This window comes from Dama dama, chromosome 32 (assembly GCF_033118175.1).
Source record: "Dama dama isolate Ldn47 chromosome 32, ASM3311817v1, whole genome shotgun sequence".
NCBI classification, from domain to species: domain Eukaryota; kingdom Metazoa; phylum Chordata; class Mammalia; order Artiodactyla; family Cervidae; genus Dama; species Dama dama.
In genome coordinates, this window is record NC_083712.1 from 15,208,807 (window position 1) to 15,224,043 (window position 15,237).

General features: G+C 41.0%; 1 protein-coding gene across 2 annotated transcripts in view; it reads left to right on the forward strand.

The window, feature by feature from the left end:
• NEIL3 (nei like DNA glycosylase 3) overlaps positions 1-15,237 on the forward strand; it is a 476,510-nt gene that overhangs the window by 388,323 nt on the left and 72,950 nt on the right. The window contains exon 1 of one of the 2 annotated variants that reach the window (XM_061134901.1): positions 10,112-10,235. The exons of the other annotated variant lie outside the window; for it this stretch is intronic. The gene's annotated coding sequence lies outside the window, so the exon portion shown is untranslated. Of the gene's footprint in view, positions 1-10,111; positions 10,236-15,237 lie in introns of those variants that run through there. 2 annotated transcript variants of the gene reach the window in all.

Genomic DNA, 15,237 nt, shown 5'->3' on the forward strand with positions numbered 1-15,237 from the left:
AGAGTCTGATGAAAGTATATTTTGCCAGAAAGTACCTCAATTTGGAGCAAAGAAGATTTTTCTATGTATATAATTTAGCCAACTTCGATCATTTCACTGAGAACCTCAGAAATGATGGTGTGACCCCCATGAACAAAGCCACAGGTAAAGAGGTAAAGACACAGCTTCTGTAATATTCTAAAAGTAGCTGGGTTGTCGATTTTAACACCACAGTTGATTCACACTCATTTCATAGCTTGCTATTTATATCCTTTTTAGATCTCTTTGCATATATATAAAATTTGAGAATAAAATACAAATCAGCAAGTGAATTTTTAGTTTGAATTTTGTTGTAAGCATTTTCAACAAAGACAGGCCATTAAAAAGGCTGTCTCTCCCAGTGAATTAATGATAGAAGGACAACTCGTGTAAACTATTCTACCGACAGGCCAATAATGAGAACACAGTTAAGGCAGTAAAGCTTGCCAACCACTGATGAGACTCGGGAGAAATTCCTCAACAGATGTTTCCCTGAGCAAATATATACTTTGCCTGCTCTGATTATGATGGTCTTGAGAATTCCTGACTCGATTCAACATGCAGCTACTCTTCAGCAGGCTCATAAAAATATGATTCTTACAAAGAGTATATTCTAAATTTTCCTTTCCTAAGAACCAATCTATAACATATTTATGGTACTCAGTCCCATATGGCAGAGCCCAACAGCACTGTTCATAACACTATAATTAAAGTTGTGTCAGCATTTTACTATGCACAAAAGGAGGCAAAGCCTTTTTGTTTTGTTTTTTTCATTTTATAAGCTTTCTTTCATCGCTGCAATAATCTGCTCTGACCTCCCATCTGCCTCCTGCTAAGAATTTCTGATGTCTTGCTCTTGGCTGAATGATTTGTGTACAAACAGCTTAAAGGAGCTTGTTTTTGAAAACCAGGAGATGGTTCCTGACAGACGGTTCCACCTTTCAGGTTCCTGGCTAATCATTTCTAATATTCTGAAGACTTGCTTCTGGAATGAGCATTAGCAGGAAATAGTTGGCAGTTTGTAGGAGCAATAAGACAAAGTACACAGATAGCGGTGCCTCACAATTACTGAGTCCATTATGATGTCTGTCACTGGCAAATCTGTGGTTTTACTAATAGTTACCTGTGTGTATTGAAGCCTAATTATTTTAATTATTTCTAAAAATCTACCATTTTCTAAATTTTTTAATTGGATGAGAGATACCAAAATATATACTTGGTAGTTGTATGACATTGGGCAGTTAATTAACTCTAGCTCAACCACAGATTCCCTGAGTATTGGGTGGGTAGAAAGAACATTTACTTCTTCAAACCATTTGAGGATCAAATTGGATAATCCCCATGGGGGCTAAACATCACGCCCAGACCTAGAATGCCTTACCTATAATGCCTCCAGCCTACTTACTGCCATACGAGCCTCACTCTGCACTTGCTTGAAATAATTTGTAGGCCTCTAACTTCCTACCCCAAACTTTTAAAAAATTTAAATGCAAGCAACAAATTAACCAAATCAACAACTACTGTAAGATTAGTAATTATCTCCTAGGGTTCCATGAAGGGGGAAGTTTATGTCTGTTTCATTTTATTTTTGTCATTGGAGGATAATTGCTTTACAATGTGATGTCAGCTTCTGCTGCACAGCATCATGAATCAGCCGTAAGCCTACGTATATCCGCTCTCTCTTGAGCCTCCCTCTAACCCGCCATCCACCCCTCCCGGTCACCACTGAGCACTCAGCGGAGCTCCCGGGGTCATGCAGCAGCTTCCCGTGAGCTGTCTGTTTTACCGTGGTAATGTATATATGTCAGTGCTTTTCTCTCAACGTAGTCCTTGACTATGCAGAGATACGTGCTTCATAAAATACTAGTCTTCAGAGCTGCTAAAAAGTTATGATCTTATGTCTAGTTATACAACCACTTAAGTGAAAAAAACATTTCTGAGGCTGGTGGATTCAACGTCTGATGTGGTTGGTAGGTGAAAAAGATGGCCTTGATCTGGTATTCTTTTATTACCCCATGAATCTAGTATTAGAACGAGTATTCACTCACATTTTAAACAAGAGGCTTTAAGCTCAAACAGAAAGACATGCCATGGCGTTACCAAGGAGCACTGAGCAAGCTGCCCATCACAGTGATTGGCAGGGAGCCAACAACCCTCAGAAGTCCTGGGGCAAAGAGGGGTCCATGCAGTTCTTTACACCCCCTTGTCATGGCCTGAAAATGTTGTTGTTCTGTGCCTCTTGATGATAAACCACGGTTGTCCCCAGCATCTCAAATCCCCATTTGCAGAATTCCCAGTACTTCAAGAGCATCTCTTATCCAAACCTACTTAAAAGAATAATTCCATTACTAGAAAGAAGAAGGATCTGGCTAATACTATTCCCCCTCTTCTCTTTTGAGTATTATGTGTTTTTAGGTCACCTTAAAATATGAAGTGTACAGTTTGGTGAGAGCCCAGTGATCATTCAGCTGTATCAAAAATTTATCAACTGTAAATTAAACCACCAGGGCCACCTTTCATCTCAATAGCAGAATCACCAGCACACATTCTGGGCTATATTGCTAGGTTTCTTTTCATTGGCATTCTCAAAAGTTGACAAGGGGCAGATTCAATAATACAGCCTTTTATTTAAAAAAAAAAAAATGGCCTTAATGCTCTATTATCACCATCGAAGTATTTCCACATGTCCTGACAGGCAAGAGCACTCAAATCTTAGAAGGACTTTCGTGTTACCAAGAGAGAAGTCACATGTGTCACCTTCCCTTACCGATTGTGACATTCTCGGGGACGGAAAGCTGCTAGACCCATTACTGACCGCATCCGGCCGTGTCGTCTCGCTGTCTAGTCACCCGCCAGCCCCCGCGGTCTTTCCGGCCCGTCCGCCCCCTTCTCTGCAGCCCCTCGGGGTCCCTGGTTCCTGGCTCTCCTTAGGCGGCCGGACAGGCTGCTACTTTGCCATTGTCCTCCAGGGGGCGCTGCTGGACCGCGAGCCTGCTCTCGTGTAGCGCCGGGTTCCTGCCCGCCTCCTGCCAGCCACAAGCAGAAACGCTCGGGAAGAGCAATAGCGCCGTTTTTAACCACTGCCATAAGCCACGGTTTTTACGTCTGATTCTAAAAGACAGTTTGTTGATACGAATGAGCTACAAACACCCAGCACCCTAACGGTAGCTAGGTTCTTTTTCTAGGTGATGGTTTTGCAAGAAAACATGCACTGTCTCTGTGAAAGTCTTAGTAGTTCATTATACAGGCCAGTATAGGCATTCTGAATTCCACGACAATGCTGGCGTTTTTTTGCCTTTTAATTCGTTATATTTAAGCCATGAATTAAATAATAAACCTGAGTCTGTTAATGCTATTATAGAATGATGTATTAATAACTATAATAGTTTATAATGATATTATAACTGCCTTATAATTATATATTGCTGCATCAGTATTCCTTATAGAGAATATTGTCTAAATATTTAAATATATTAATGTTAACATGTGCTTAACCTACAAGGAGCACTATAGCTCATTGTAACTTTAATCAGCAATACTATAAAGCACTTAATATTTCTGTCACATCTCTTCTGTTTCATAATAACATGTACAGATGTTCTAAATTTGCTCTTTATATATATATCACAATTATTTGTGTTAAAACACATCTTCATTCAGAAACAGTTTTAAACACAGTTTCAAAAGCATCTTCTACATGGTGTCTGTGATACAAGTGAACTAGCTGAAATCATGGAGAAAACATCACAAGTGCTCTATTAATCATCATGACATTTATTGCCATAAAAGTATAAAAGAAGAATGAGTAATATTTATAAAACATAAATAGGATCATGTCCATCTCTGCTAAAATCTTAGAGTCACTTCCTATTGAAATAAAAATGCAGAAGTTAGGCTCCAAATCCTGACGTGATCGCCTTCTTACCTGCCCCGCTCCCAGCTCCTAAGCTCACATCACAGTGCCATTCTCTCATTTCTTTGAACAGCAAGCGTGCCCACATGGCCTTACCCCTCACTCAGAATTCCCCATATCGAGAATGCCTCCTGTCCTTTGCCTGACTCACTGCTACTCTCCTGCCCAGCGCCAGCTTGAATGTCATTTTCTGAGCCCAACCCTGCCTCTCGCTCCATCACACTCTCCCACAACACCCTCTGCTGTGATCTTCCTAGCACTTGTTAGATCTGTAATTTTTAACAGGCTTTGCATGATTATGTGTCTTTAGATTCAGCTGCAGTTGGAGTAGGAGTCTTCACTTCCTGGCTAATAACATGGTTGCCAGTTATGATCCCGGCTCTGCCACGTACAACCTTTGTGATCCACATCTCTCACATGTGAACTGTGGTGAGGATGCACTAAGTAAAAGGCCCATGTGTGTGTGCAGACTAAGTCACTTCAGTCGTGTCCAGCTCTTTGCAACCCTTTGGACTGTAGCCCGCCAGGCCCTATCCATGGATTCTCCAGGCAAGAATACTGGAGTGGGTTGCTATGCCCTCCTCCAGGGGATCTTCCTGACCCAGGGATCAAACCCATATCTCTTGTGTCTCCTGCATTGGCAGGGAGGTTTTTGTTTTTTTTTACCACTAGTGCCACCTGGGAAGCCCTAAAGGCCCATAGTAATTACTATATAAGTACTTAAACAGTACTTTCTTTTTCACTTTATATCCAATGGCTAACATATAATACTGAAAAGTGTTTACCATCTGAATTAGTGAATGAAAATATTTTCCTTGTCCTCATAGAAAATTATATATCAAAGAAGGAACTCTTCAGTTCACGGCGACATGGATCTTAATTTTCTTCAGTGTTTTGGGGGAAAAAATGAGGATGAGAACTAGGAGGAGTGAGGATGCATGTGACCAACATTGAGATCGCTTTCCATTCTACTTTACCAGTTGCTCCTACACTCCAGGCTTTCAAGCAAACCTGGTGTATAGAAAGGCTATGATACATGGTAGCTATTTAATTCATGAAATATTTTTTGAGCACCTACTATGCTGTAGGCTTCAGCAATACGTGAACCGAGAACTTCCAGATGTTCAAGTTGGTTTTAGAAAAGGCAGAGGAACCAGAGATCAAGTTGCCAACATCTGCTGGATCATCAAAAGAGCAAGAGAGTTCCAGAAAAACATCTGCTTTATTGACTATGCCAAAGCCTTTGACTGTGTGAATCACACTAAACTGTGGAAAATTCTGAAGGAGATGGGAATACCAGACCATCTGACCTGCCTCTTGAGAAACCTGTAGGCAGGTCAGGAAGCAACAGTTAGAACTGGACATGGAACAACAGGCTGGTTCCAAATAGGAAAAGGAGTGCGTCAAGGCTGTATATTGTCACCCTGCTTTTTTAACTTATATGCAGAGTACATCATGAGAAACACTGGGCTGGAAGAAGCACAAGCTGGAATCAAGATTGCTGGGAGAAATATCAATAACCTCAGATATGCAGATGACACCACCCTTATGGCAGAAAATGAAGAACTAAAGAGCCTCTTGATGAAAGTGAAAGAGGAGAGTGAAAAGGTTGGCTTAAAGCTCAACATTCAGAAAACTAAGATCATGGCATCTGGTCCCATCACTTCATGGCAAATAGATGGGGAAACAGTTGAAACAGTGGTGACTTTATTTTTCTGGGCTCCAGAATCACTGCAGATGGTGATTACAGCCATGAAATTAAAAGACGCTTACTCCCTGGAAGGAAAGTTATGACCAACCTAGATAGCATATTAAAAAGCAGAGACATTACTTTGTCAACAAAGGTCCGTCTAGTCAAAGCTATGGTTTTTCCAGTGGTCATGTATTGATGTGAGAGTTGGACTATAAAGAAAGCTGAGCACCGAAGAATTGATGCTTTTGAACTGTGGTATTGGAGAAGACTCTTGAGAGTTCCTTGGACTGCAAGAAGATCCAACCAGTCTATCCTAAAGGAGATCAGTCCTGGATGTTCATTGGAAGGACTGATGCTGAAGTGGAAACTCCAGTACTTTGGCCACCTGATGCGAAGAGCTGACTCATTTGAAAAGACCCTGATGCTGGGAAAGATTGAGGGCAGGAGGAGAAGGGGACGACAGAGGATGAGATGGTTGGATGGCATCACCAACTCAATGGACATGAGTTTGGGTGGACTCCGGGAGTTGGCGATGGACAGGGAGGCCTGGCGTGCTGTGGTTCATGGGGTCGCAAAGAGTCGGACACAACTGAGGGACTGAACTGAACTGAAATGGTGCTGTAGGCATTATTCTGACTGTCAGGGATATAGAAGAGACGCACACAAACAAAAAACTCCTCCGTTATGGAACATGCCTTCTGTCACCATAGGAAACCTTCTGGTTTATCTCCAACTCTCTGTGGATTTCTAAAGTAAATATGATGAAATATTTGGTACTCTCTCTCTTCACCCACCCCCAAGAATTCCAGATCTATCTACTCAGGTTTCCTTGAGCACTTGTGCAATCTCAGAGCTGATCTGGGGCTTTTCTAGAAAAGGCCATGGGAAAATCTAAGTAAATTACTGAAGCATTTCTCAGTGTACACTGTAGTAATGATTGTTACTCAAACGCATAATCCTTGGACAAATTTGTATGAAGAGGAGTAGTTTTTGAAAAACTTTAAAAATTATCATTACTGTAGCTTTTCTTGCTTTGTTCTGTTTCATCTTGTGTTGACTGTGGGACTTTTTACTAATGTATCTGTTTAATACCAGATCAGACTTATCCTACTTGGCAGACTTGGGCAAATCTCTGTGTCAGTTTCCACATCTGTTAAGTGGGGATAATAACAATTATTGCTTCATAAAATTACTGAGGATTAATGAGTCAATACATGTAACCTGTATAGTTCTGAATTAATGTTAGTTTTCTTCTTATTATTGTGATATGCCTCCTGATGAACCAAGAGAGTCTTTATTCCTGGAATTGATTTCTGTACAATGCATTGGGGAGATATTAGACTTCTTCAAGACATTGAACATGCTGAAAATGCCAATTAAGTTCACTCTGGCAACTTCAAAAGGAGCCGTGGGTCAGCAGGCACAGTCCAATCAGCCTTCATAAGAAAGACAAGGAGATAAAAACCAGTCATTCATGCCACGGGAGTACTGAGGGTCAGTACAGGGACAGAAGAATCCTGTTTTAACCGAGACAGCCTCGGCAGCGTTACGGGAAAATGGGATGTGCACGTTCTGTGTGGTGAATGGTGGCTCAGCCTGGCTGTACTTAAAGTTAAAAGCTCTCATATTACCAGGAAGATCTCTTAGGTCTCCTCCTACACACAAAATTGTGACTATAAAAATGAGAAATGCAGATAGAATCTTATCACACAGTATATGCCATCTAACCAAAAGCTCTTTTCTGTATACAGTTGATAACTTTACACTGAATGCCCTATAGTTAAATATCATGGAAGGCAATTATGCTCAAGCCTTCCTCCCAAAGAAGTCATTTAAAATTCTTTATCCACAAATCCCCATCCTATCAACTTAACCTGCCAAATGAACCAGCAAATATCATTAATATAAAAAACAGTCTTGCAGACAGAAAAATTGTCAAGTTTTCTGTCCTTATTCTCTACCAAGCCCTTCACTAGGCTGATGAGCAATGCTGATGGGGAAAAGGGGTCAAGGGAAATCAGTGATTTCAAGAATAGAAGTCAGATGAGCAATCAGGAATTTGGATATCGATATATTAGGAAACAAGAGAAGTAAAAATTCTAAAATGGTAGAGGTGGGGGCTTGGTTATGTGAGCTCACAGGGGTTGTAAAGCAGGCTCAGCTGATAGTTTGCTCCTGGTTTGAGTTAGTTATCCCTCCCATTTTGCCTGCATGAGGTGTGGTTATCAAAGTCTCCTGATGCTGAGATAGCTCATACGTGCCGTGGTGATTCATGTCCAGAGATGAGGTGCGTCCTGTGGGACTGAGGAGGAACGCTGAGGGACTGTGCCTGCGTGGATTCAGGCATCTGTGGTTGGCGGTTGCCTGTGAAGTCTTCTGTCTACCACACCCTTTGTATGTATTAAAGCCTCACACGTGTGCATCCGCTAGACATGTGTCACCCTTTCAAATATGCAACCCAGTGTCATCACAGCACTGACTCAGCTGAAGCATTTCTTCTCATGGCTCCTTTCAAGGGTGAGATGTGATGGCCCTCCAGCCCCATCCATTAGGAGTGCCATTTATACTTACACGCCACGTGGATCTAAATTCTGCTGTGACAAACCCAGCTACCTCTTCTGTTTCAGTAGAATGATATTTGGTACATGTCATCTTCTGTATCTGTAGTGGGGGTCAGAATTTTGATTTTTGTGATACAGCTGAAAATACTGATTTTCAGTAAATTAAAAAATACCATGCGAAGGAATGTCTAAAATTTTGCATCATATAGCTTTAAGATTATCTCTTCCAAAGATCCATCTGCATAGCTCAGAGAGATGTGGAGAGCAGAGTGAATCTTCTAGACACTCAGTCAGAAGTAAAATTGTGTTTTTTCCCTGTGACACCATTGGTATTTGCAACCCCAGCATGGACAGATTGCTTCAAAGCAGACAGAGGGCTTTGCCTTGGAAAGATGTTCTTAAGTGTCAACTACTCCTACACAAAAGGCCAGATAATAATTGACACTGGACTCTAATATGTAGTCACCTTACTGTATTATATAAAGGAGATTCTTTTCATAACAGAGCTTGGGGAATAAATATTCTTAGGCAAAAATGACAAAGGTTAATGTATTAACTAGTAAAAGTTTGCAAGCACAAGTTAAATGTAAAATGCAACAAAATAATTTACCTCAAAGTGAAAACCTTTAAACAAGATATCAGAAAGACATGTTTTAAAAAGTTTCTTCTCTTACTCTTTTTTTTCCCCTTTCAATGAATTCTTTTTCAAATAATAAGTCCTTGCTTCAAAGAGATAAACAAGTATAAATAAAACAAACACAATGAAAGTTAGTTTATGTCTCTGCACCTCTGCCTCAGATAGCTTCAGGAGCCGGTTGAGCTTTCTCCTGTGGCCTCCGTGGGGTCGATACTGCTCATGCTGTGTCTGCATTTATCTCTCAGTTGAATCTTCCATAATAAAATGAATCCCCCAGAGCTTCAAAGCCAATTAGCCTACAGTTGTATTTTTCCTTTTTTCCCTATGAATTTCTACTTTAGTTTAAAATGCAGTTACTGATAAAAACAGCAAAAATGACATAGAGAATGTGTTTACATCGGACCTATAGCAACACACACATCAAGTGAGGAGAGCCTTTAGTTAGCAGTCAAGAGGATATCACATGCTCAGCACATCCAGGCTGGCCCAGCTGCCCCTGTGAAGAGATAAGACTCTTCTTACCTTGGGGTGGACTGGACCTTGCATACCATGTTGTTGAAAGATAAGGCGGTCTTGCTCTGCCGGAAGTGCAAATATATTCATTGCAGTTTATATTAATTAACTGCAATAAATGCAATTATTGGTTGATTGACTTCAATATAATCAAGGCTTTATTAGGAAATACAAATGCATTACCATTAAGTATAAAACAAAATCAAAATCCCTCTATCCATGAACTGGGGACCATTTATTTTCATAATTTAAGAATATTAAACAAGGAAAAGAGGTGTCATAGATGTCAGTCTGGGAGAGTGGCATCATCTGTTTTATGAGTCTCATGACATATGGTTTACACGTACACACTATGAGAATTGAATCAAGTATCTGCTGCTTACGACTCTCATTAAAAATAGATAAATGGGTTCTGATTGCAAATCTAAGCGTGGCAGTTCCCAATCGATGGTGGTCCACGCTATATAAACACTGTGGTTGGCTTGTTCAGCCTAGATCCCACCCTATCTCTGACTGAGACGTGGGAAAACTAGAAACAGCATTCATCCATGTTATCTAGGGTTCTGGCTGCATATCAGGCTCCTCAGATTAAATGTACTTGAGTGAGCTTTGTAAAGTGAAAATGAGGTCAAAACCATGTTTTCCTGACAAGACAGTGTCATGGAAATTGAAGATTTTCTGCCTGGGTGCTGCCCCTTTTCCTGCTTCTTTTGTCTGCATAGAAGCTGCATCAGAGGCCGTGCGGAGTCAGCCTCATGGGACGGCATCGCTGGTCCCTGCACCACGATCAGCCTCAGTTCCAGTGTTTGTCCCTGAGAATTGGTCCCCAGGGATCCGCCCTCGATTTTGGAAGTATTTCTGGTGCCTCAACTCGAATCTGTCCCTCCAGTCTTCCTGAAGGTAAGCCTGTAGTTCTCTGTGTTCATCTTTTCCTCACCAAAATATTTGGGGTGGATCGTTTTTACCTTGGGTTCTGACTGATACAGTGTCTAGTAGTGGAAGCAGCTGCCAGCAGAAGTCCTCAGGGGTGGGCAGTCGGGAGTAATTGTGAGACCTGTCTGGGTGTGAAGCAAAGTTGATGCCCCAAACCATTAACGAATGGAAAACACGTGTGTGCTCACAGCACCCAGAGTTACTCATATTATCACATTCGGTCACTTGAGATGAAGTGCCGACTGGAGGCAAGGCTTTGAGAGACCAGATGCCTGTTGGGATAGACCACTTAGAGGAAGCAAAGAGCACAGAACCCCGGCTACTTCTCATTACACTGGAGAGTTTAAAGAAGAGGAAGACGGAGAAAAAAAAGGACACACTCTCTGAGTTTTAAGTTCTCAGCCCAAAACATGGTTAGAAAATTAAGGAACATTTAGCGTGATCTCTTGCAGCCACAGAACTGACATAGCTAGAGATCAGACACAGAATCAGTCCCAATAATTTGCTAAATTGCAACATAAATTGAATGCAAAGCCTTGCTATGGCTCATACATCAAAGCAGGAATATTTATTAAGAGAAAGTAGAATCCTAAAGGACATTTTGCTGGATTCAGATGCACCTGATCACTCTGTATTCCCAAAGACCAGTGAAAATGCCTCTGCTGGCAGGCCTCTCCTCTAATGAAAGAAGCCCTGATCGTGTGGATCTTCTGATACCTCACTGCTCAAAGCGAGGCCAGCACCCCGTCTTCACCTCCGCCTCTCCTGTACCTTCTAGACCCTACACCTGTGACAAGAGTGGGCTCCCAGGTTGTCCCAGCAAGAGCCATCCAGATGGACCCATGACTCTGCTAATATTTATTGAGGGAAATCTGCAGACCATATGTGAGGGTAGGTTCTCAGAGGGCTAAACATAGGAAAAAGAAATATAACTATTGATTAGGCCAAATATATCAACATGGGTGTATTTACCAGAGATTATATGCTCAAGGTGCCAATGCAAATTTCCCAATATTGTATTTAATATAGGCATTTTTGGTGGGCGGCCTGCACTAAATCAAGGTGAGATGCCTAAAATCATTAGGGTAATATAAAAGAAGGAATTCTAAAACTTACATGTGGCCCTAAGTCACTCAGTCTGCAAGAGTTTCTCTTGAGGGTGCCCAACGGAGTCTCCTGTTACCCAGCATTTAGGAATAAATTGGTTATAAACCACTGGAGGAAACAATGGGAAAATATGAGTCCACACCAAAATATATTAAATATATAAATTAAGCATATGTCCTTAGTTGCTCAGTTATGTCCAGCTCTTTGCAACCCCATGGACTGCAGCCCACCAGGCTCCTCTGTCTATGGGGATTCTCCAAGCAAGAATACTGGAGTGGGTTGCCATGCCCTCCTCCAGGGGATCTTCCCAACCTAGGGATCAAACCCCGGTCTCCCACATTGCAGGAGGATTCTTTACCATCTGAGCTAACAGGGAAGACCAAATTAATTAAGTGTGTGTGTGTGTATATATATATGTGTGTGTATATATGTATATATAAACCTTCATATATATGTATGTGTATATATTGTGGTATAGACTTATACAGAAAATAGGCACTGTTACCTATGAAACGTAAATATTTATATTAATATACAAAAGAAAGAAGGAAAGAAAGAAAAAGGGACAAGCGCTCTTGTTTCAGGAGAATACCAAGTGTTGATTGGTAAGTGTGAGGGAGTGCTGGAATTATAGTAAATATTGATACAGGCAAGAATCATCAATTGATGCTGAAACCAGAGGGACAGATTTTGATAAGAAGCAAAATATTTGTATGCTCTTAAATTGTCCTTGTAGATTGTTTAGTCACTGCGACATATGGTGAAGAAATCAGTCAACACGTCCTCAGGGTGATAAAGATGTAACCTGACGCTGTGTGTCTCTTGAGTTGATACACTGAGAAGGATGTCAAACCACACTGTCCTTTCTCTAGTGTTCTGGCTAGGAATACTTGCCCTAAATTTAATCGTGAGGAAACATCAGACGAACACAAAACAGGAACGTTTCCTCCTATTTTATGAGAGGTAGGGGAGGTTTGTATTCTGCATGAATGCTAATAGTAGTAAATAGTAGAAATATTAAGGCAAGGAGGGCTTTAGACATGTTCCAAATTAAATGAGTCTCAAAAACCATGACAACTGAAGGTACTATCTAACCCTTGACTGCATTTTATACAAACAAATTCAACAGGATATTACTGGGTCAACAGACCAAATTGAAAAATGGATGATAGATAAAACAAAAGTATGACATTTATGTTACACCTACTGAAGATGATAACATAACAATTGTTACATGAGAATATATCTTTTTGTATAGGATATAAGATTTTAGTGGCAAAAGACCCAGAGGTAGGCAGGCAACTTACTTCCCATTGTTGCAGGGGAGAATCCATTGAGAAAGCAAATAGCACAAACCACAAACAATAATTGAATCAGGTAAAGGGGCCTGTATTGTTCTTCATTTAGGCTTACTTTTGCACCATTGCTGTAAGTTTGAAATTTTTTCCAAATTTAAAAATTAATATATATTTTATTTTAAAAATACATCCAGCACTCTGAAAGATATCCCCTGCAGGCCTTATATAAGAAGGCGGAATTGCAGCCATTGATATAGGCCCACCAGTTTCCATGAGGAGGATTGGATCCCAGAGAGGAAAGAGCAAGTGGCAGCAATGAACTACTAGAAACAAGGTGCTCATGATCACAAAAATAGGCAGCGGGGACAGAAGGATAATCAGGATAATCCGTGCCATAGAGATCTCTAGTAGCTTCTGACTTACCAGGGGCCCCCTTGGACTGAAATTGTTGGGCAGATAGAGTCCAGCTTGGTGTGAGTCAGCTTACAAATCTTGAGTGTCGTAACCAAAAGCCTGACTTTGACACCATAAAGGAGTAGCTGGTCACCTCATCTAATTCTTAGGCATAAATCACTTCTCAAAACCAGGAGTGGGAGGAAATAAGTAAGACAGATTCCCTTAAGGAAGGACCTGTGACTGCTGAATTTCCTTTCTGGTCTTTCCCAAAAGGACATGGGACCACTTATCATGGGGCTGGACTGGGAAATTCCCAGACCTTTCAGGTATCAGCTTAGACTCATTATGGAGCTTGGATTAATACATAGGTTTTTAAGGATCCTAGTATACTTTACCTCTATCTTCCCTACCTGATTTCAGAATCATTCAAGATTTAGACAGTCAAAGGAGATCTAAATATATTTTTAACACTAATAAGTATATTGAAAAAGTTTTTCAGATATGGTCAGGTAGGTTAGGTAATATATCAGTCATCCCAGGCCCCCAACCGTGGACCTACCCAGATCTTTATGTTGGGACAGAACATCACCTCCACCAGCACACATATGTTATGACATTAGATGGGCATACCAGACCACCTGACCTGCCTCTTGAGAAACCTGTATGCAGGTCAGGAAGCAACAGTTAGGACATGGAACAACAGACTGTTTCCAAATAGGAAAAGGAGTACGTCAAGGCTGTATATTGTCACCCTGCTTATCTAACTTATATGCAGAGTACATCATGAGAAACGTTGGGCTGGAGGAAGCACAATGTGGAATCAAGATTGCCGGGAAAATTATCAATAACCTCAGATATGCAGATGACACCACCCTTATGGCAGAAAGTGAAGATGAACTAAAAATCCTCTTGATGAAAGTGAAAGAGGAGAGTAAAAAAGTTGACTTAAAGCTCAACATTCAGAAAACTAAGATCATGGCATCCAGTCCCATCACTTCATGGCAAATAGATGGGGAAACAGTGGAAACAGTGGCTGACTTTGTTTTTCTTGGCTTCAGAATCACTGCAGATGGTGACTGCAGCCATGAAATTAAAAGACACTTACTCCTTGGAAGGAAAGTTATGACCAACCTAGACAGCATATTAAAAAGCAGAGACATTACTTTGTCAACAAAGGTCCGCCTAGTCAAGGCTATGGTTTTTCCAGTGGTCATGTATGGATGTGAGAGTTGGACTATAAAGAAAGCTGAGCACTGAAGAATTGATGCTTTTGAACTGTGGTGTTGGAGAAGACTCTTGAGAGTCTCTTGGACTGCAAAGAGATCCAACCAGTCCATCCTAAACGAGATCAGTCCTGGGTGTTCATTGGAAGGACTGGTGTTGAAGCTGAAACTCTGATACTTTGGCCACCTGATGCGAAGAGCTGACTCATTTGAAAAGACCTTGATGCTGGGAAAGATTGAGGGCAGGAGGAGAAGGGGATGACAGAGGAGGAGATGGTTGGATGGCATCACCGACTCAATGGACATAGGTTTGGGTGGACTCCGGGAGTTGGTGATGGACAGGGAGGCCTGGCATGCTGCAATCCATGGGGTCACAAAGAGTTGGACATAACTGAGCAACTGAACTGAACTAAACTGAATAAACAGCCTCAATGGAGGCTACTACTTCAGTTGTCAGTGTTTGAGGCTAAACTGAATTGACTATTTTATGACCTGCTTGGCTTCTGATCCTTTATCTACAAGCCACTAAGTGGATGAATTGTAAGAACATGGCATCTTAACCATTTGAATGGTTCCCTGAGTTAATAAAAACAAGGTATAAAATTGCTATTCAGGCAATAAATAAGCAATACATCTATGGAAGGTTTCAAATTCTCTTCCATTTTCAGGCCAGGGAATATGTGAGGAGCTATGAATCATGTCAAAGATATAAAGGGATTACTGTTAATGCAAATTTTTTTCAACATAGCAGCTGTGCAGAAAAATTTTCATAATAATGATTGCATTTAATTACATAAAGAGCGGTAAGGTCTCTTTTCATTTTATCTCAGTAATGAAGCTTTGATTCTGAAGATAATCCTGGCCTTTCTTTGTCAAGGCCAACATATAAGCAACAGTAAATTCAACTCCATTTCAGCTATCCTGAGAGGATAAACCAAGAATAAT